The following is a 21,907-nucleotide window of genomic DNA, read 5'->3' as shown; positions in this document are numbered from 1 at the left end:
TCATCCTGGAGAAGAGTGACTAGTGGGGTGCCACAGGGTTCTGTCTTGGGCCCGGTCTTATTCAACATCTTTATCAACGACTTGGATGATGGACTCAAGGGCATCCTGATCAAATTTGCAGATGACACCAAACTGGGAGGGGTGGCTAACACCCCAGAGGACAGGATCACACTTCAAAACAACCTTGACAGATTAGAGAACTGGGCCAAAACAAACAAGATGAATTTTAACAGGGAGAAATGTGAAGTATTGCACTTGGGCAAAAAAAATGAGAGGCACAAATACAAGATGGGTGACACCTGGCTTGAGAGCAGTACATGTGAAAAGGATCTAGGAGTCTTGGTTGACCACAAACTTGACATGAGCCAACAGTGTGATGCGGCAGCTAAAAAAGCCAATGCAATTCTGGGCTGCATCAATAGGAGTATAGCATCTAGATCAAGGGAAGTAATAGTGCCACTGTATTCTGCTCTGGTCAGACCTCACCTGGAGTACTGTGTCCAGTTCTGGGCACCACAGTTCAAGAAGGACACTGACAAACTGGAACGTGTCCAGAGGAGGGCAACCAAAATGGTCAAAGGCCTGGAAACGATGCCTTATGAGGAACGGCTAAGGGAGCTGGGCATGTTTAGCCTGGAGAAGAGGAGGTTAAGGGGTGATATGATAGCCATGTTCAAATATATAAAAGGATGTCACATAGAGGAGGGAGAAAGGTTGTTTTCTGCTGCTCCAGAGAAGCGGACACGGAGCAATGGATCCAAACTACAAGAAAGAAGATTCCACCTAAACATTAGGAAGAACTTCCTGACAGTAAGAGCTGTTCGACAGTGGAATTTGCTGCCAAGGAGTGTGGTGGAGTCTCCTTCTTTGGAGGTCTTTAAGCAGAGGCTTGACAACCATATGTCAGGAATGCTCTGATGGTGTTTCCTGCTTGGCAGGGGGTTGGACTCGATGGCCCTTGTGGTCTCTTCCAACTCTATGATTCTATGATTCTATGATTCTAAGAGCTTATTCTTTAAAATTCTGCATTATTAATTTATGCTGCGCGTCAGACTGTTGGTGGAGACAATTGCCAGCTCATAATTCCAGTGCTCAAAAGCCTGCAGTGGTTGTCCATATGCTACCAGGCCAGAGTCAAGGTGCTTGCATTAATTTGCAAGGCCCTTAACAACTTGGGTGCAGGATATCTCAGGGACCACCTGATCCCTTATATCCCTCCTTGATCATGAAGGTCTTCCAGGGAGCCACTGTTAGTGGTCCCCCAGGGCTCGGGTGGATGGCTCTGATCCACCAGGAGCTGTTCATTTAGTATTGCAGGCCTAATTTTGTGTAACTCCCTTTCAGTTGGGATCAAATAGGCCCTCTCTCTGTTGAACTTCCAGCACTTATTGAGGACTGTTTTTTAAAAAAAAATTCAGAAGGTTTTAAATATTGAGTTCTGATTTTACATTTTAAATTCATTTTTACCTTTATTGTACAGTGGTACCTCGGGTTACATACGCTTCAGGTTACATACGCTTCAGGTTACAGACTCTGCTAACCCAGAAATAGTGCTTCAGGTTAAGAACTTTGCTTCAGGATGAGAACAGAAATCGTGCTCCAGCAGCGCAACAGCAGCAGGAGGCCCTATTAGCTAAAGTGGTGCTTCAGGTTAAGAACAGTTTCAGGTTAAGTACGAACCTCCAGAACGAATTAAGTACTTAACCCGAGGTACCACTGTATTGGGTTTCCTGTACACCAGTGCTTCGTAAGCTATCTGATGTGGTATGCTGTCAACCCCCCCTCTAATGTGCCAGGAACTGGTAGAGCCATTGGGGACCAGTGGCCAATGGCTTGTGGACTGCCACCAGCCCATGGACCACCACTCTGAGTAGCCCTGCTGCAGCCCACTGGGAGATGGCCTTGATTAAGCAGTATACAAACTGTTGAAACATACAAACAAAATAAATAAAAAAACATCCTCATCTTGACTGTATGGCTTTTAATTGAGAAACTGGCTGAGTTACTAGCATGAATCTCAGTTTGGGCCAAGACACCATTTCCCCCAAACCACCCCCACCTGCCTCACAACTGGTGTGAAATAACCCAATGAATATAAGCAAGCCTATCCAGACATGTAAATTTGATGTATATTTTAGTATGTGCGTGCACTTTATTTAAAAACAACATCCCTGCTGTATATTATTTAGAGTTTGAATTTTTAATGGCAGACTTAAGGTATATTTTATATTTTATGTAAGCTGCTGAGAGATCAGGTGTTGGATATGTGGAAATATGGCTGCCAACTTACTGGCACTGCTGGTGCAACACTCTTCTTTAGCAGCAATCAGAGCACTTGTTTAAATATTGAATTATCTGTTCAGCAGCTTACCACACAGTCAATTATCTCTCGTTATAGGCCTTTTGTTTTCAGCCATCATTGTTTGGCTCTTCTTTAATTTCTCTCTGGAGCAATTAGACACTCAGTGTTTTCGAGTTCTGTGGCTGCTGGATTCTTGCCCATCCTGCTTTCTGCGGGAACATTTAATTGGGCAAGACGTTCACTTCCGCAGATTCCATTGTGCTCCTGATGGCTTTGGAAGGCCACTTGTCCCTTAAGAGCTGCCTTGGTCAAAGGGTAGGCCATTTGGTCAGAAAACTTCAGATTCCATCCAAATGCACACTATCCAACCAGTGCTCTTTTTCTAGAAAAGAGATGCCAGAATTCACCATGAATGCCTCCCTTCTTCTCATACACCTGAGAGGAGCCAGAACTGAGTTCCAATGAGTTCTGGCTGAAAAAAAGCCCAGAGTCCAAATCAGCCACAAGTTTCCAAATTATCTTCAAGGGCAGCCCCATAGAGCATATTGCAGTAAGGTAGTCAGTTAGTCAAATAAATTGAAACCCATACCATTTTTTACTCTAGATCATTGGTTGGGAACTTCAAGCCTGGGGTCTTAATGTGCCCCTCCAGGACTCTCTGTCTAGGCCTTGGGGTTTTCTGTAGACCATGCCCCTTTCTAGGCCACACCCCACCCTGACATTATCCCATGCCCTCCTCAAATGCCTTTGCCTTGGTCGAAATATGTCACTGAATTGTCATAATGCCTCTTGATTCCTTCATTGCTTCATTGGGAATCTGGGACAGAGAGACATAGGTACAGGAACCACTGGCTTGCCATGGCTGGAATGTAGCCTACTGCACAAAGGTAATTCCCTATAAGCAGAACATGGCTGCCCACCTTTTCTCTAATCTAGATAATATGGCCCTCATGATAAATATTTCTGTATGCAATTTTGACTAATATGCTAACTTTGGCAAGCGATTTCCCAAAATGCGATGTTTTTTGCATGTTATTTTATCTAATACAGTGGTACCTCAGGTTACATATGCTTCAGGTTACAGACTCCACTAACCCTCGGGTTAAGAACTTTGCTTCAGGATGAGAACAGAAATCGTGCTCCAGTGGCGCAGCGGCAGTAGGAGGCCCCATTAGTTAAAGTGGTGCTTCAGGTTAAGAGCAGTTTCAGGTTAAGTATGGCCCTCCGGAACGAATTAAGTATTTAACCTGAGGTACCACTGTACAAGCTTTTACATGCACATGCTACACTAGTATATACATTTTTTTTGGTACAGATGACAGCACTACAAGATTTAGAAAAATGTGAATTTTAAATCATATTTGTATTTTGGTTTGCATATTTTTTTTTGAAGTGTGAATTAGGTAGGTTCACCTTTAAATGAGAACCAAATCAAATTTCTCCCCTGTCCCTATCTGGAAGGCATTCCTGCTTCATATCATTTTCCTATCCTCCCCATGCAATAATATAACTTTGAGGTGATCCAAGACTCCACAATGCTGTTTAAAGTTCAGAGCTGTTTATACTCTATGCATTCCCAAGAGCATCACCTCCTTCTAGATCTCTCAGCAGGGGCCTGTTATTCACAGACATGATGAATATTCAGCATTCGTTCCAAATAATGGTCGCTATACCTTTAAGCCTGGCAACAGCACTCTCAGAATTTCAAATGACACATCAATAGGAAGTAGCTGATTAGAATTCTAAGGATTTGGGCTTCTTTGAAGAGGTAGTTTGGTATTGTAGTGGCTGTCATGTGAATGGGGGAAAGGAGATGGAATAGATGTGTTATCGTACACCTCTCCCTGAACCACTGAATGTTTCATCAATAGGGTACTATGCAGGTACCCTACTGGATTACCAAATAGGCAGAGTTGGCATCAACCTATGGGCCTTTTAGGGGACTCACAACAATGGATCAAAATAATATTGATTTGATCTTGAAACAAAATTACAAAAGCCTAGTAGGAGATAATTTGCAAGCTGCCTAGGGGCCTCCACAGGGTTTAATCTGGCAGAGGTCCATGGGAAGTCAAGGGGATAGTTGCTCCCCTAAATGAACCATAATTCTCAGGATCACAGATTTCATTTTTAAAAAGCAGACATTTCTAGCATTTGTAGAATGTGAGACAAAATGGAACAGCAGAGGGGAGAGCAGCATTGAGCCAAGGTGAATGCCCTACGACAGAGGTTGGCATGGTTTACCTCGCCTGGGCCGGTTCGCTCCAGCGGAGATCTCTCCATGGGTTGGATTGCGCTCACACAGGAATGCTCCTGCAATTTCTGGCGTCCGTGCAGACGCGATTTCTGGCGTCCGCGCAGATATGATTTCCGGCATCTGTGCATGCGCAGACGCGATTTCCAGTACCATGGAAGTGAGTTCCTGCGCCACGTTCTGCCGGTTTAGCACAGCTCGCGGGGGCTCGTCGAGCGGGTGGCTCAGTTCAGGGGTGGCTCGGGGGCCTTAGGTTGCCTACTCTGCCCTTCAATATTTAGGCACATCCAGATTGCTTAGATACTCCATAAGCGTTGAGAGATATCTGCTGCAATCATTGACAATAAAAGACGGGGACCTATCCAGATCCATTTGGCGTTCTGTGTCTGTGATACACTGTTTGATGGCTGACTCAGGCTGCTCAAACCCCATTCTGAGCAATTCTTCAAGAGAAAAGCCCAGAGCTAGAATTTAGGTCATAACTGCCTGATACCATGCAGATTCTTCCTTGAGAACAATGGGAGCAAGCCCAGTAGGAAAAAATGAGAATCTTAGCCAATAGTTGAGTTTAGACATCCATATTCTGGCCTCTTTGCTCAAGAGACCTGCCTCCAGCCTCAAGATGACATTGGTGACACATTTAGGGACCTGAAAGATTGATCTTAGAAATTTAGATTGGATGCACTCCAGCAATGTCAAATTTGGAAAGGGACCTAGCTGGGCACCAAATAAGAGTTGGGCAACAGACTTTACTTCAAATAATCTCAATGCTGCTGGTGTATAATGGTCTCCTTTAGATCTGAAGACTTTTTGTATATCCATTGAGCTCCTCTGAGCACTGCTAGTAGCATAGTCTCCATGCGCTTTCCTGCTTCCTGAAGCATGAAAGACTATACCCAGGTATTTGGAGCAGGAGACCTGTTCTACTTTATGTCCATCTATAGTCCAGCAGTGTCCCCTGGGTCATTGTTTTTTAAAGCAGATGCCATAATTTTAGTTTTCTGGTGACTGAGCACTTAGATGGTCTTCTTTGCAGAAAAGAGATAAAGCTCTCAGCACTCTTTTAAGGCCAATGGGAGCAGGACAGTGATGTCTCTTCCAGCTAGTTTTTGGGGGTGGAAATTATTGTTGCGAAGAAAATCCACCATAGAATTGATACAGAAATTGAACAGAAGTGGAGCCAGTATGCAGCCTTGTTTAACTCCCTTTGCAGTTTTGATTGCTCTAGTAAGATGACCCTGAGGAGTATGTATCTTACTTTTAAGAGCAGTCCCTTCATGCAGCATTCAAATTAGGTAGATAAATCATCTATCAATCAAAGATGCCTCCAATTTTTTTCCACAAATTGGGTCGGGATATGGAATCAAATGTGGCTCTAAAGTCTATGAAGGCGGCATATGGGGAAGTTGTTTTACAAGAGAAATATTTCCTAATCAAATGAGGTAAGGTGAAGCGTTGATCGATAGTGGATCGCCTTTCCCTAAAACCAGGTTGTTCATCTGCTAGATGTTCTCTTACTCCAACCAATCCAAGAATTTCCTTTGTAAATGTCTTGCATAGAGCTTGCTGATGGTATTAAGTAGACTGATTGGTCTATAATTAGCCGGATCATCATTTGACCCTTTTTAAAAAATGGAAGCAATGACTGCCAGCCCCCAATTTAATGGGGGCTCGTCCATGGAAATCAATGCAAGTAAAGAGAGAGGCCAGTATAGGAGCCCAGAAGTCCAGATTGTTTTTAATAACTTCTGGTGGGATCAAGTCCTCCCTAAGGCCTTCCCAGGTTTTAGTTGGGCTACAAATCTATTGATTTCAGACACAGATATGGGTGGCCATGTTGGAAGATGGTCTATAAGGTGGCAAGGATCTCTTCCAGAGTTATTTTTCCAGGCATATTCATATTAAAATAATTTATCTGGGCTGCTGGGTTTGAAATCTAACAATAATTTGATTATGATACTGATGAATTCCTAGATGGCTCTTCAATTTCCAGGGTGGTTTACAAATAGAATAATGCATGACAATAGTTGGTAAAGAAACATAAAGTCAAAGGCAACAAAAAGTGGTTAAAAGCAGCAGAAAAACAATTTAAATGTGTTGGGGGCATAAAATGGCCTTTGTTTGGTACCAAAAGAAAGCAGAGTATAGGTCAACCCCAAGCAAGCCTACATGGGGTGGAGGGGAACTGTCAAAGGCTGAGTATCAGAAGCAAAATGCCCCTCTCACTCCCCGGTTTATTATTTTAGTTATTTTTTGTCATTTCATTTTTATCCTGCCTCTCCTCCAAGGAGCTCAAGATGGTGAACACGATTGCTCTCATCCCCAATACATCCTCACAACAGCTCTGCAAAGGAATCTGAGAAACAGTGACAGGTCCAAGGTTACTCAGTGAATTTTGTGGCATAAATGGAGATGCTGTTGTTTTAAAATTTCCAAAACTTTCTTGTGAAGTTTAAACAACAGCCCAGTCATAAATATGAAATAAAAAATCCAGTCATAAATATGAAATAAAAAATCCAGTCATAAATATGAAATAAAATATAGTGTATTTTAAATACTGTACAAAAAACTCCAGGCGATATCAGTCTGACACTAATCACAACACCACACTGGTTACCACTGGTTGCCATCGACCTTCCCTTGGGCGGCAGTGGGGTGGCTCAGGGGAGCACATTGGTAGATGGTGGGGAAGCATGGGCAGATAGATACAGGAGCAGATGTGCCTCCAGGTACTTGGAACTCCAAGGCACATGATGCTTAATAGATAAGCACATGCACACTGAATTGAGTTGGGATCCAACAAAGTTCTTTCAACACCAGCAAGGCATTACCCCAATGGTCAGTTCCAGTTAGTACTCTAATGTTTTCATCCATCCAATAGTGCCTTGTTCTTCTAGTTCAATGTCCTGAGAAAATTGATTTCTTTCCAAGCTGGACCATTCTAGGCTGACACCTAGGCTGGGCTGATGCCACAACAGGCACCATTTCACTTGTAGCCTGACAGGGCAGCAATATTGTCTGAAGCCTCCATATGTCTGCATTGCATTGGATTAATGTGTGACTTCCACTTTCAAATCTGATGCACTCAAGCAAATAAAAGAAACACGAATAGTTACTCTTGTTCATCTCCCCTGCTTCATGGCAAATGTTGTTAACTTGCAGTAGTGGCAGCCAACCACCAGAGGGCATAGCCCTTCAATTCATATTGACTACGACTCCATAGATATACTCTACATTTTTTACACGAAGGACTTGTGTTGACTCCAGAAAGTTTGGGGTCAGCTTATTTAAAGTTCCTTCCTGTAAAAAGCCCACTGCCTTGCCTTGTGTAAATTTAGAAACCACACGCACACACACACAGAAGCGCCTGAAGTGCACCCAAGGATAGCTTAAATTGAGTCAGTCACATCATTTGTTGTTGTTTTTTTTAAAAAGATGCATTAAGAATTAAGAATGAAATGTCCTGAATTCAGCTATGATCAAGCCATAGATATTAGTGGTATGAATCCAGGGTCCTACAATAGTTTCTGATCTGGTTTGAGCCATATGGCTAGAAGAAGGATCTTCACAAGCTGGAGTGTGTGCAGAGGAGAGCAGCCAAGGTGATCAAGGGTCTGGGTACCAAGCCTTATGAGGAACCGTTGAAGGAGATGCTTTTGTTTAGCCTGGAAAAGAGAAGACCTAGAGGAGATATGATAGCCATCTTCAACTATCTCAAGGGCTGTCACGTGCAAAATGGAGCAAACCTGTTTCTCCTACTCTGGACCAATGACTTGAACCAATGGCTTCAAATTACAAGGAAGGAGATTCTGACTAAACATTCGTAAAACCTTTCTAACAGGAATAGCTGTTCAATAGTGGAACGGTCTCCCTCGGGAGGTTGTGGACTCTCCTTCCTAGGTTTTTCAGCAGAGGTTGGATGGCCGCCTGTCATGGATGCTTTAGCTGGAATTCCTGCACTGCAGGGGGTTGGACTAGATGACCCTTGCGGTCCCAACTCTACAATTCTGTGATTCTGACAGAGCTTTGCACTAGGGTGGGGAGGGGTGGACTGTCCCTCTGCCCAGCCCTGCTGGCCTCCATGTGCAGAGTAATGCCAATCACTCTCCCAGGATGTGGTGCCCCCCTTTTGTCTGCCAGATGTGAGGGTGAATTCAAGGGGGATGAGGTGTTCTGAGGGTGGGGAAGGAAAGGGGTGCAGCTGGCCCTGATTCTGTTGCATCCTGAGCCAGCCCCATGGCCATCCCATGGCGGCACTGGGCCCATTCTGCCTCCCCCCCGCTTCCCCCACCAATGTGTGTGCTTAGCAGGGCTGAAGATGCAGCAGTGTTCCTGCTGCTCTGTTAAATCCTGCATGGCAACACCTGGGCTTGGGATTATTGTTTATTATTTTTTAATTGCAAATTCATTAAAGAAAAAAGAATGAGGGAAAACACACAAAGAGGGTGGGCAAAGACAAATCAGCTCACATTAACAATACATTAGCTCTGTATGCAGATGATTTAATAGTAGACTTGAAACTCTCCTCCAGGATTAGGCCTCACAGAGGCGGATCTGTGGGGGAGGGTTCTTCACAAACACCTGGGAGTCATGCGCTGCACTAGGGGTACCCTCTGATCCACCAATTATCCTCCGCCTACTCCCCAAGGCCAGTGCTGCGGCTGCTGGGGGTTTTAACGGGAGGACCACTGCTTAAGGGTTCTACTGCTCCCTAACTCTCAGCAGAGGGGCAAGTAACAAGGCCTTCTGGAGAGCCAGTGTGGTGTAGTGGTTAAGAGCGGTGGACTCGTAATCTGGTGAACTGGGTTCGCTTCCCCGCTCCTCCACATGCAGCTGCTGGGTGACCTTGGGCTAGTCACACTTCTCTGAAGTCTCTCAGCCTCACTCACCTCACAGAGTGCTTGTTGTGGGGGAGGAAGGGAAAGGAGAAGGTTAGCCACTTTGAGACTCCTTAAGGGGAGTGAAAGGCGGGGTATCAAGTCTAAACTCTTCTTCTTCTTCTGGCCACGTGGCCACCACCCCTTTTTCTGACCACGTGCAGGAATCAGGAAGGGTAACTACTCTATTATTTTGGCCTAATTGCCTTGGCTTAATGAATCCTGGCCCTGTGCTAAGGGCATACTGTGTTGGAGGCAAGCATGCATGATGGGTCATATGAAATTTAATTTAGATGGGTTGATATATGGATTTAGGTTCATCAGTTTGCCTTAGAAAGCATCTATAAGTTATTATGTTAAGCTATTGTGTTAAAAAAGAAGCAAGCCTGTCCTGTAACTTAGCGTTAATAAGGTGCTCAATGACGGGGTCTTTAACATCCCACCTGGCAGTGGAGTCTTTGCTGCCCTTTCTCTAAATGCTTCGTCGTATTCTAGGGCCACAGCTTCACCAGCCATTTTAGCGTTTAAGATAATCTGCTGGTAGTTGAACAAATGCCAGCCCTGGTTGGGGCAAACTGCTGAGACCACACCAGCATAAATTGAAAATGCCTCCGTATATTTAGAAAAAATGCACTCAGTTGTGACTTTTTTCTTGTCCTTTCTGCGCTGCTCATTAGGTGCTGACTTAGAGCTACGGGCAGCGGATGGGAGCATGAGAGTGAATAGATTGATGTATTCCTCATTTAGGATATGTTCCCATATTTTTCTACAGAGATTGAAACCAGGGGGCTGGTCAGAATCAAATAACACCGGAGTCTGATCAGCATTACAGATTTGATAAAGTGAGTATGAAGTTTCCTGTCACATTTACAAAACAAATCTATGAAAGCTTTCAAGCTTGTCAGGGAAATCAGGTGGCAACTTTTGGCATATTGTGCTCCTCCTTGCATTAAACTGAGTTGTGGGAACGTTGTGTTTGCATGCTACCTCCTGTGCCTTCATTTGCAACATCTCATACGATACACTGCAGCCGTTGTTTCGCATTTCATTCACATACCCAAACAGTTTCATTGATTTGTGGAAACCTGCCAGTGTTAGAAGCTCTAAACACATGTCTAGAAAGGTTTATGTTTTTTAGCTTGTCTTTCACTTCCTGCCAGTCTCACACCAATGTTTCACTCACTGAAAACTGCCTTTCTGCAGCTCTGTTTCCATGCTGTTCAGCAAAACTGATCACTTCCAGCTTGAAGCCCACAGAATACTTTTTATATTTACCCATAATCACAAAGAAAGCAGAATCAGAATCAGAATGCTGGTTCTGTAAGAATGAGAAAGAAATGCTTCATGCGTTAATGTGTCAGGGTACAGTTTAGCTATTGCGGGAAGATACAAGTCTCACGTGCTTTGCTCGTGAGATCCAAGTCTCTTGTGCCACACTCATGGCAGCTTCGCCTGCCCACCCGCTCCCATTGAGCCTTCGGCTGCCACTGAGAATGCGTGATGAGAATGCCATGTGACTATTATGCAGTGAATACTTTGGGACCGATTTTAGGGACTGAAAAAAGGGGTGTGACTATTATGTAGTGAAATACAGCAAAATAAATTTAAACAGGTTGATCATGGAAATCTCCAGGGAATTGGAAAGATGGGCATCACTTAAACTTACTATTTGGGGTAAGGTCAGTATGCTGACCCCTTCATGGATCACTGCCTTGTCGTGGCGAAGGCGCTTTAATAGCTATGAGCTATTCTGTGCAGGGCTACCCAAGACGGACAGGTCATAGAGTTTAGACTAAATGTGATCCACCTGGAGAAGGAACTGGCAAACCACTCCAGTATTTTGCCAAGAAAACTCCATGGACATAAAAAAGGAGAAGCTTTGAGAAGAAAGTGAGAGTTTCCAAGGCATGCTCTGGTACATGGGGTCACGGAGAGTCAAACACAACTAAGACGAATAAACAACAACAGCAATATGCTTGAGATAAATATTCTGCCACAAACAATATTTACACTACATGGTATTTGTCTATGTATTCTCCAGCTGTGTTCTCAAAATTTCAGTGTGATATATTTCAGAAATTTATGTCAGGTAATTCTTCATCTCATTTATCTACCAAATGCAGTTGTCTATACAGGAAGGAGGATTTAACTTACCAGACATTAGACCTTATCATAAGGCGTATCTGTTAGTACAGGACTGGGGGACCCTTTCTGGTCTTAATCTCCCCCACCCCATCACACCTTCAAAAGATGGGAGTCAGCAACATCCACCACATGGGCTGCCTCAGCCCTAAGGCAACAGTTTCTCTTAGTAAACAATTCAAACAGCTGAGGTGGGGGAAATGGATAGGAAAATTGTATAGGATATTTGGGAAAGCTTTCCTAAATAAAAATAATATTGGCATATTCATCCTGGCCATCTTCTCTCAGTTTCTCATTTTTCCAATCTTTAGGTCATCAGTCAGCGCTGCCTTTTTTCTGCTTGCCTCAGTTCTTTCCCACTTTGTCTTGTGTCCATTAGATTATGAGTCTGTGGAGAGGAACGGTCTTAGAATTGATTTTATCTCTAATGTACGAATCGCCCTTAGACATTTTAAAGCCCTTTATGTGAATAGTAGCAGTAGCACTAGATTCCCTTCTTTTCTAAAGCCATTTTAAAACTTCTAATGAAAGAAGGGTTCCATAGTTGGGAGAAGTCTATCTTTTTGCTTCTTTATGACTTGTCTCCAGATAAACTTTGGAAAGCTTATATTTTAAATTCTATGAATAAGAAAAAGGACCAGCTGTTCTGTATCATAACTTTTTTTAAAATATCAATTCTTGCAGAGTTATTGTAGGCAGGGTAAACAATTGGAGGCAAAGCACACAGGAACAGATTAGCTGTCCTGTAGATCCACTACTTCTCACCTTGATGCCTGATACAGCCAAACTCATGTTGAAAGCAACATTTCTAACCTGAACACAACAGTGAATGCATGTACAGTGCAAGGTAACTAGGAAGTTAAGTTCTACCTCTGCTCAGTGTGACTAGGCTTCATCTGCACTATATTTTTAAAGCACTATGATACCACTTTAAACACTCATGGTTCTCCCCAAATAACCCCTCACAGAGCTACAAATTTCAGCATCTAGCAAGAGCACTTTATACAGTGTTGATTGCAAATCAAGTAAAGCTTTGCATGTTGTGATTATGTCTTTAATATAATTTATAACCTACAAAGAAGTCACAGCAAGAGGGAGGTCACAGCAATATCCTTCTTCCTCGTTCTTTTCTGAAAAAAAGAAAAGAAAAAAGAAGAGCATAGCACTGTTGGAGGATGAGAAAATGAGTAAGCAACTGGCAGTGCTGGGAGCCGTCTAGTGGTGGCCTCGCCACATGCTGCTGTAGCAGCTGTTGGAACCCTTTGCTGCGACAGTCACCCGGAGGCTTTTGACCGTATGGAAAGTTTTCATGCATTTCTGTGCAACAACCCATCCAGATTTCAAACAGAAAGTATGTGACAACACATTCATTTGTCCATGGCCTTTGATGCACAAATCTAAATGCGTCCCAGTAGCTGTGTTTAGCAACCTATTATAATTTTGATTATAACCCTCCAGAATGATTGTCAAGAAGTTGGAAGGCTGCAGTAAATGAATTTTGAGTTGCAGTTTGACTTGGTAGGTACCAGTCTGGGAAGGGATCGGGGACCTTTTCTGACCATCTGGGCTACATGTGAGTGGTGGTGGGAACAGATGCAAAAGTAGGAGGAGCAACTGATATAACAACAACAACAACAACAATTTATTTGTACCCCGCCCACCTGGCTGGGTTTCCCCACTCTGGGTGGCTTCCAACAAAGACCAAAAATACATTAAAATGTCACACATTAAAAACTTCCCTGAATAACTCCTACCTCTGTACAGTGAGCTAGTTTCTTCACACTAATCATCATCATCATCACTGCCATCACCATCATCCTGTTACACGTATTCATTTTGCAACAAATGAATTTTTTGGGCAAAATATTGGGCCATTATTTGGTCCAATTTTTCATTGGGTACAAAAACAAATGCACACCCCTTTCAGTTGTGCTGTTCTTTCTTGGGATGGTGTCTGCAGTCTTCCGGTCCGTTTTGTTCATTCCACTTGGCTTGGTCCACTGTCTCTAAAAATAGGTCAAAATACAAAACAACCCCTTGAATTAAGGAGAGGAACATCTCAAGATAATATTAGCACTTCTCCGAGTTTGGAAGTGAAGTCTGATGCCCAGTGTTAAGGAATGAGAACTCCTATTTTGAGAACAGTAGTTTGGCCTCATGCCTGGTCTGTGGGTTTGATTTAGAAATAAGGAAAAGTCCAGATGCCACAGCTGTATATCTCTGCACTTCCTGGGCTGGAATTTATTCATATGATACTTTGCCTGTCTTCTCTTGCCTATGAAAGCTCATTCCCAAGCCAGATATGTAAGTCCTGAAGGAGCAGGGATGGGCAAATCTGAATTTCTCAGTTTCTCAGTCTTAAATCCAGTTCTTTTCATTTCCAGATCAGGTTGCATTTCCTCCCCCCAAAATTCCTCCTAAAATTCATCAGCATTTTAGTGTGATTTTCTCCTAACATACACATTTTTGCAAAGTATTTCCCTCCCCCTTTAAATGCATTTGTGTGTGTTATTTTCACCAATATATGCCTTTTTATACACATTTTATCTTGGTGTACACATTTCTGTACATATTACTTGGCTGGAGAACTGCATTGCAAAATTTAGAGAAGTATGAATTTTGAACAATCACTGCATTTCAATTCACATATTGTTTCAGAAAATGTGAATTAGGTAGAGGCACTTTTCGGTGAGAAATGAATTTTATTTCTCCCCCATGCCTATGCAGGGCTCACAGGCTCTGGGTTGTTTTTTCTGCAAGACACTAGAATGGCTACCTTTTTAAAAATACATTTTATATGAAAGTTATCTTCAGTGCATTGGCACTGAAGTTGGCAGGGTGACCAGTATGGTTGGTATTCTACTGTGTGATCTTTGGGGCTTCCATGTAAGGTAAAAGGTAAAGGACCTCCATATGGCTAAGTCCAGTCAAAGGCATCTAGGGGTGCGGCGCTCATCCCGCTTTTCAGGCTGAGGGAGCCAGCGTTTGTCCACAGACAGCTTTCTGAGTCAGGTGGTCAGCATGAATAAACCAATACCGACACATGGAGGACCATGATGAGTGCCAGAATGCACGGAAACACTGTTTACCTTCCCACTGCAATGGTACCTGTTTATCTACTCACACTGGTATGCTTTCAAACTGCTAGGTTGGCAGAAGCTGAGACAGAGTAACGGGAGCTCACCCCATCGTATTCCTACGAGTATTTATTAAGGCTGAAAAGAAATACAGACCCAGCAGCTGCTACACTCAGGCAAGCTGACAGAAAAGGTGAGGCCAGCCAGACTAGAAGCTGTGGTCCTAGTTTAAGTAGTCCAACACCAGGACAAGTAGTTCAGAACTGCATGGAAGCAATGGAGTTGTCTCAAAGGGTGGGCACCTCCACCTGCTATAAACAGGGGCAGCCCATCCTGTTTTGCCACCTGAAGCAAAATAGCAAGGTGCTAACCTGTGCCTGCCCCCTTGTTCCCTCCTTTGAAGCCTTGCTTACTGGGGTTGTATGACTGCAGCTTCCATGTTCCAATGAAACCATGCAAGAGCCCTGAGAGATCAGGCGGAGGCCTCTGCGCCATCTTGTGGGGCTCTTGCACAATCTCCCAGGGTTCTTTCTTGCAAGATTTTGCCAGAATCTGAAAGCCACTGCAGCTACTTTTCTTCAGTTTTTTGGTGCTGCTGCTGGCTGGGCAGGAGGCTCTTGGATTCCACCACCTGAGGTACGTATCTCCGTCTGCCTCATGGATGGGCTGGCCCTGGCTAAAAAGATGGACAAGGTGAGCTCACTCATGAGACTCTTATGCAATGCGAGACTGTTGATCACGCAGACATGCACTGCACCAGGAAGGATCTGTGTGTTTCTAGATATGTCGCTGGTCCTGCGTCCCCTTCTGACTCTGGTTCCACCACTAGAGTTTGGCTGATTCCCTCCCAGAATTGCTCTTTTCCCCAAGAGGGAAGTGGGGAGATGGGAGTCCTGCTTCCCCAGCCAGGGCAGCTGTATCCTGGGAGAGGGGAAGACCCGCTTCCTCCAGACTCTCTTCCCCCACTCTCAGCCCCACCCTGTGTCATCCTGTTTCCCCTTCCCTACACTCCTGGTCCTGGGGATGCCTTGGAGCGACATGGGCAAATAGATTGGTGATGAGCTACAAGGCAGCTTTTGACTTTCTGTTTCTATACTCAGAATGGGTGACACTTTCAATTTTGGTTCTCTCAGATTCTCATTTTTCCAATCTTAAATTCCATTCATATTTTTTGGGCAACTTGTGCATTTTTGGGGCAACTTGTGCATCTTTATATGCAATTTTGCTTACGTTACACATTTTTGTAAAGCAGGAAATACTATTGTACTTTAAAAAAACAACAACCAAAAACTAAGATATGCATTGTCATGCACACTCTGATATGTGCATATTTGTACACATTACTTGGCTGGAGAACTGCATTGAAAAATGTGGAGAGGTGTAAATAGTGAAGAATGACAAGGTATCACTTCACACAGAGTTCCAGAGAAAGTGCATTTGGTAGCTTCATCTTTAATAGTGAACTTATTCTGATTTCTTGCCCATCCTAACTCCATACCAGATGCTCCAACTGTCCCTGATTTCTGGTACCTGCCTCTGGTAAATTACTTTCCACTTGTATGACACTTTTCTGTGTAAATATTTGCCCAAAGCCACAACACAACACACTAAATGCAAATCAATATAGCATTACAATAACAGCCCAGTACTAGATCATTTCAAAACTTCATATGACAATCCAAATAATTCCTTTTTATAGCATAAACATTTTAACATTTTAAATGATTATAAAATAAGCTGTTCTTAAAATGTACCGGTTAATGTCAAGCAAATATAATAAGCATTCCAAGTACAATCATTTTAACAATAACAGGAACTCACTCCATCATAGTACTGTACAAAATACTAATACAACAAAGAGATTGGGCTCCTCACTCCTCCCAAAAGGAATAATGCAAAGGGAAAATGCCCTTAGGTCTATGGCTTATTTTGTCCATAGAATGCCTTGTGGCTGTTATTATTATTTTTTAAGAAATGTGAGTGGTTAGATCTGTCATTCTTCAGAATCTCTAAAAGTGAATAAATCTCTTAGGGGCAGAGAGTTGCCACCTCTCTTCCACATCACGCTGGTGGCGTCATTGTTGCTGGGGGAACTGTGCCTTGTGGGGCGGCCCCCAGCCAGTCAGCACCAAGAGGGGGTGTGGTTGCAGGAGATTTAACTACGGCACGACTGGCAGCACCCTCTCACTCGCCCTAACGCCAGATCACCCTACCCACCCACCCACCCTCTTTTCATGCTTTGCTCAGATATGACCTTGCTATGGACAATTGTGGGTCACCATATTGTTGTGGCCAGGTAGGAATTTTTCCACTTGGCAAATTGGCACTGGCCATTTGGTTTTCACCTACCTGGTAGCAATCGTCACAACTTTGTGTGAGGTTAGGCATTGGGTAAGCCTTTGTTTGGATGGAGGGGAGGTTGCAGACTTCACCTGCCCCTCCTCAGTAAGGGTATACTGTTAAAGGGATCTGGGGTGTGAATCCTGTCCGATGCCGGGACGTGGGCTTGGACCATGTCACAGCCTATGCGGGGACCCCTCGGGTGCCCCTAATTGATGTAAGTCATAGGGTGCCCCCTATCAGTTGTTTACCCTTAGATAGACTCTCTGCAGATGGACAGGAGTCAAGATATAGCTTGGTCTCACCCCAATGCCTAAGCCAAACAGCTCACATCTGTAACCAAGAAGGTTGTGGCCTATTTGAACCCATAAACCAAAATACTTTGTGTCTGGGTGTTTATTGTTCTCCTGGGAACTTTGGAGCATGGAGGCCTTGGCATGCAAATGACAATTGTTCACATTTTTTTTTAACAGAGTAACCGACTGTTTTAATACTACACTGTTTTTTAACAGAGTAACCGACTAGTTTTAATACTAGGAAGAGGTTGTACTCCAGGGAAAGTTTAACTATTCTTCTTATGTTATGATTCACATTGAATGTACTGTATATGCATTCTGTTGGCTCTGACCTTGCCATTTGCTAAGGAGAGCTTTCATCTAAATTTAGGTTGGCCGGTTGTTAGCTGTAAAGGAAGGTATTCAGAACCCTAGGGATAAAAGTAATGATGCATTAATTTCAGTGGCCAGAAGAACATTGGATATGATCCTCCATTATTTAAGACATGACAGCCAACTTGGAAAATAGTGTTTGGCAACTACAGCCAAAGCCCTGGGAATTTTGAGATGGGATTACTAATCATAAAGTGCCCCAAACTACAGCAGATAGAACAATATTATCCAGAATGTACTGTTACTGTTGTAGGTGTGTTTGCAATATTTATGGCACACTGTTCAATTTTAAACTCCCCAGGGACTAGTCATAAAAACAGACAATTAAGACCTTACTTATAAACAACAAAATCTTGAGTGTTTCTATAAATTGTTTCAACATTGTATTTTTAAATTGTTCTAAGTTACCTTATAGTAAAGGGCAGGCAAAAAAAATTCTAATTCTAATCACCATCATCACCACCTTCATCATCTTGACAATGCAGCATCATCCGCCGCCCACTGTTCTTCACTGAAACTGCAGGAGGAACAATCAGGAACAATTCGTCCCCAAGAGAGAGCCCAGGAGAGCAGTGTAGCCTTAGATGCAATCATATGCTGGGGGGAAAAGAAATAAATTTATAGAGCAAAGTGACCATTTCTGTTGTTGCCCAGTAGGGGTCAGGGATGACAGGACTTATGGTCTCACTCAGCACACTGCAGATGGCAGTGCTTCTGGGGGGTGGGGTGGGGGAGCATGAAGCAGCAGCAGAGGCGTCAAGTTGCCCCCAAGACTGGGGGCGGCAGCTGGTGTGCGTCACGCGTGTCATATTAGTATGACATCACATGCATCTTGCATCATGCATGTGTGACGACATGCGTGTTCCAAAGGAGGCCAAGTGCTCTGGAGGAGCTGGCCACTGGACCTGCAATGTGCAGTGTGCACACCCCAAGACTGAGGGAGCTCACCCCCATTAAAACAAATATTGAGGGGTCTGAGGTCCCTTTGGCCCCCTGGAGTTGGCACACCTGAGCAGCAGTATAGAAGTGCAAACCTCCTGCCCAACATTTACCCTTCCCCCTCCCTGGAATGACTTTGCCTTGTTGGATGTAGCATCCTGTCTCCAAGGGCTACCAGCCAGTTGCCTCTGGGAAGCTCACAAGCTACATTTTTCCTCAGTTGTCCACCAGCTACTGGTATTCGAAGGTCTGTACATACTACATATTTATCAATTGTGATGAATATCTGTTGGGATACATATCTGATGAGGAAAGGGTGTGGATCAGGGGTAGAGCATCTGCTTTTCATGCAGAAGGTCTGAGGTTCAATTCCTGGCCTTTCCAGGTCAGGCTGGGAGACACCCCGTCTGATACCATGTGCAGCCAAGGCCAGACAAGACTGACATTACTGAGGGAGCTGGACCTGGAGCTACATGGTGGTTATGTTACGAAAAAGGAGGGATATGTTTGAAGTCCACTGCTGGAGGCAGCGATGCTTCTGTATGCGAGCTGCTGGAAACCACAGAAGGGAGAGTGCTGTTGAACTCAAATCCTGCTTTTGGACTCTCAAGAGACATTTGTTGGAATAGATGGGCTACGGGCTGGATCCAGCAGCATCTTTTTATGATATGACCAAAGGCCTGACAAATAAGGCCATAATGGTCCATTCCATATTTTATACATGTCAGTAAACCCAGCAGATTGAAGTAAATAAAATTGCTTGAGGGTTCCCCCCTCCCCTCTTAATTATGTATCAGCTCAAATACATACACATATTCTGAAAATTGTAAGTGCTGTATCATGGAGTGCTTATTCTGTGTTCCTGCTACTTACAAGAGGCAGGTCATTCATCTCAACAATTTTCTCCTTTTTCTTTCACAGTCAAGGTAAAGGCTATGGACTTCTGTGAAGATAATCCAGCGGGATGTTAGAGGTGAATCATCTCTCAAACAGAGGATTAAAGAACACAGTTTAGATGACTGCAACAAGATACACCTATTCTAGCCCAGCTCTTTAATTTTCCTCCAGTGCTATCAGCTGGGTCTGGCAGCCATTATATAAATTTTCCTGCAATGCCCCTGATGCAGCAAAATCTGGAGCACTGTGGGAATTTAAAACGGTAGCTCTGAAGACTGATCGGAGCATTGCTGCTGCCCATCAGTGCTGTGAGGTAATCTCTCTGGGGCTCACCGGAGGGCCCTTCAAACCTTCAAAGCACGATGCAATTACTTGCCCTGCATACTTTTAAAAATCTTTTTTATTTATAAATTTTTCAAAATACAAACATAACAGATATAAAAAAGAAAGAAAAAGAAAAAATACAGATAATTGACTTTCCATCCATCCTTCCAGGGTTTCCTTAAATTAACGGTTACTGCTGCATGTTCTATTTTAACACAATCCTGCTTGTCTCTGTATTTACTTCCATACAATTTTAAACTGCTGAGCTTGCTCCAAACTGACTAGTGTCTTAACACTTTTACAATAGTTTTTCAAATAATCTACAAATGGTTTCCAATCCTCTTTAAATATGGTCTCTTCTTCTTCTCTAATTTTATTTGTTAGATTTGCTAATTCTGCATACTCCATCAATTTCTTTTTTTAAAAAAAGATTTTTATTAAAGTTTCAAAAATTATATAAAAACAGAACAATACAAGAAAAAAAAATACACACAAACAAAAATAAGAACAAGTATACTTTCAATCCCTTGTTTTCTTATAACTTACTTCCCCGACTTCCTCATACCTCCCCTTTCTGTATTCCAATTTCTAATTTATTTGATTCAACAAATCCTTTCCCTTCATTCTCATTCAAATTTTGACCTTTCTTTTTCTTTTACTTATCCATTACAGCTGAAAACCACATAAATTCTAAACCAGTGTCCTTCTAACATTCAATAATTTTACAATATTTCTTAAGGTAGTCCTTAAATTTCTTCCAGTCTTCTTCCGCTGTCTCTCTCCCCTGGTCCCATCAATTTCATGTGCTCTTCTTCCTTTGCGGGTACAGCATTTTCACACCATCTTTGGACGTATAACATTCTTGCAGTGGTGGTTTCATACAAGAATAGATTCATTTCTTTAATGGCTACATCTGGACCTGTTATACCCAAAAGAAAAGCCTTTGGCTTCTTAGGAATACCTGTTTTAAATATATTTTTCAGCTCATTATGAATCATTTCCCAATATTCCTTAACTACTCTACAGGTCCACCACATAGGATAAAAAGTTCCTTTTTTACATTTTCAACATTTACTTGACTCTGACTTATACATTGTTGCTAATTTACTTGGTGTCAGGTAACATCTATAGATCATTTTCATGTAATTTTTTTTCAGATTGTAACAGGCTGTTAATTTCAACCCTGATGTCATTCTCTCCCATATTTCTAAGCCATTTTTAAACTTCTTTCCATAGTTATCTTGAAATATATTGGGGTTCTTAGTTGTCAGCCGCAATCCTAAATACTTCACCTTCTTATCCACCTTCCATCCACTCAATAATTCTAAATCCTTTTTCATCTACACATCCATGTTTTTAACCAACATCTTGGTTTTCAATTTATTTATCTTAAATCCTGCTACTTTGTTAAATTATTCATTTCTTCAGTCACTTTGTGTATGCTACTCCCTGGTTCCTCTAATGTAAGAACTACATCATCTGCAAATGCCTTCAATTTATATGTTTAACATCCTACTTTCACACCTTTCATATCTGCCCTGCATACTGTTAACTCTCATGCTGCTGCAAGAATGCATCCTTCCAGGAGTGCGCTCTCTCTCTCTCTCTCTATATATATATATATATGAATGAAGGGAAATGAAGTGGAAGAAGCTTAGAGGGACGGATGGTGCCCTTGGGCTAATCCTTGAAAAACAAGGGCTTAGCAAAATACAGCCTGGGTGCTATACATACCATAGATAGTGTACTTAACACACAGGTCTCTTGCTGAGAAGCATCAGGATTTACAATGTGACTTTTATGAGTTATCTGGAACCCCAGTAAACGTTCCCTCGCCCATATATAACTACAGTTTTCAAGGAGATTTATAGGCAAGTATTCCCCTGATGATGCCTGAAGATACTCCCAACATGCTATAAATGAAACGATTGGCGCAGAAGCCTTATCCTTCCATTTAGCTGCACATATTTTGAGATAGCTGTCATGCAAATACTCTGCAGAATACGATCAGGCAGTAAAAAGCTAATGCAAAGTTATAGAAGTCTGTAAAGATAGCAGTACAATAAACTCCTGAAATACTGGTTCCT

The 21,907-nt window shown here is 42.9% G+C and overlaps 1 protein-coding gene and 1 long non-coding RNA gene across 7 annotated transcripts in view; one reads left to right on the top strand and one right to left on the bottom strand.

Moving 5' to 3' along the window:
• Positions 1-21,907, bottom strand: part of LOC310750701 (uncharacterized protein) — a 735,887-nt gene that overhangs the window by 529,331 nt on the left and 184,649 nt on the right. The window contains exon 1 of one of the 6 annotated variants that reach the window (XR_014542151.1): positions 2,372-3,179. The exons of 1 other annotated variant lie outside the window; for it this stretch is intronic. The gene's annotated coding sequence lies outside the window, so the exon portion shown is untranslated. Of the gene's footprint in view, positions 1-2,371; positions 3,180-21,907 lie in introns of those variants that run through there. 4 more of the 6 variants (XR_014542152.1, XR_014542153.1, XR_014542154.1 and 1 more) reach the window with 4 other exon arrangements.
• LOC310750799 lies at positions 3,105-20,211 on the top strand. The gene is made up of 3 exons (XR_014542286.1): positions 3,105-3,189; positions 10,206-10,275; positions 19,526-20,211. It is a non-coding gene; the product is annotated as an uncharacterized lncRNA (long non-coding RNA).

This window comes from Podarcis filfolensis (assembly GCF_964270895.1).
Source record: "Podarcis filfolensis genome assembly, chromosome: 15".
Lineage (NCBI taxonomy): Eukaryota > Metazoa > Chordata > Lepidosauria > Squamata > Lacertidae > Podarcis > Podarcis filfolensis.
The sequence above is the reverse complement of the archived record's forward strand: the minus strand, read 5'-3'. Positions and strand labels throughout refer to the sequence as shown.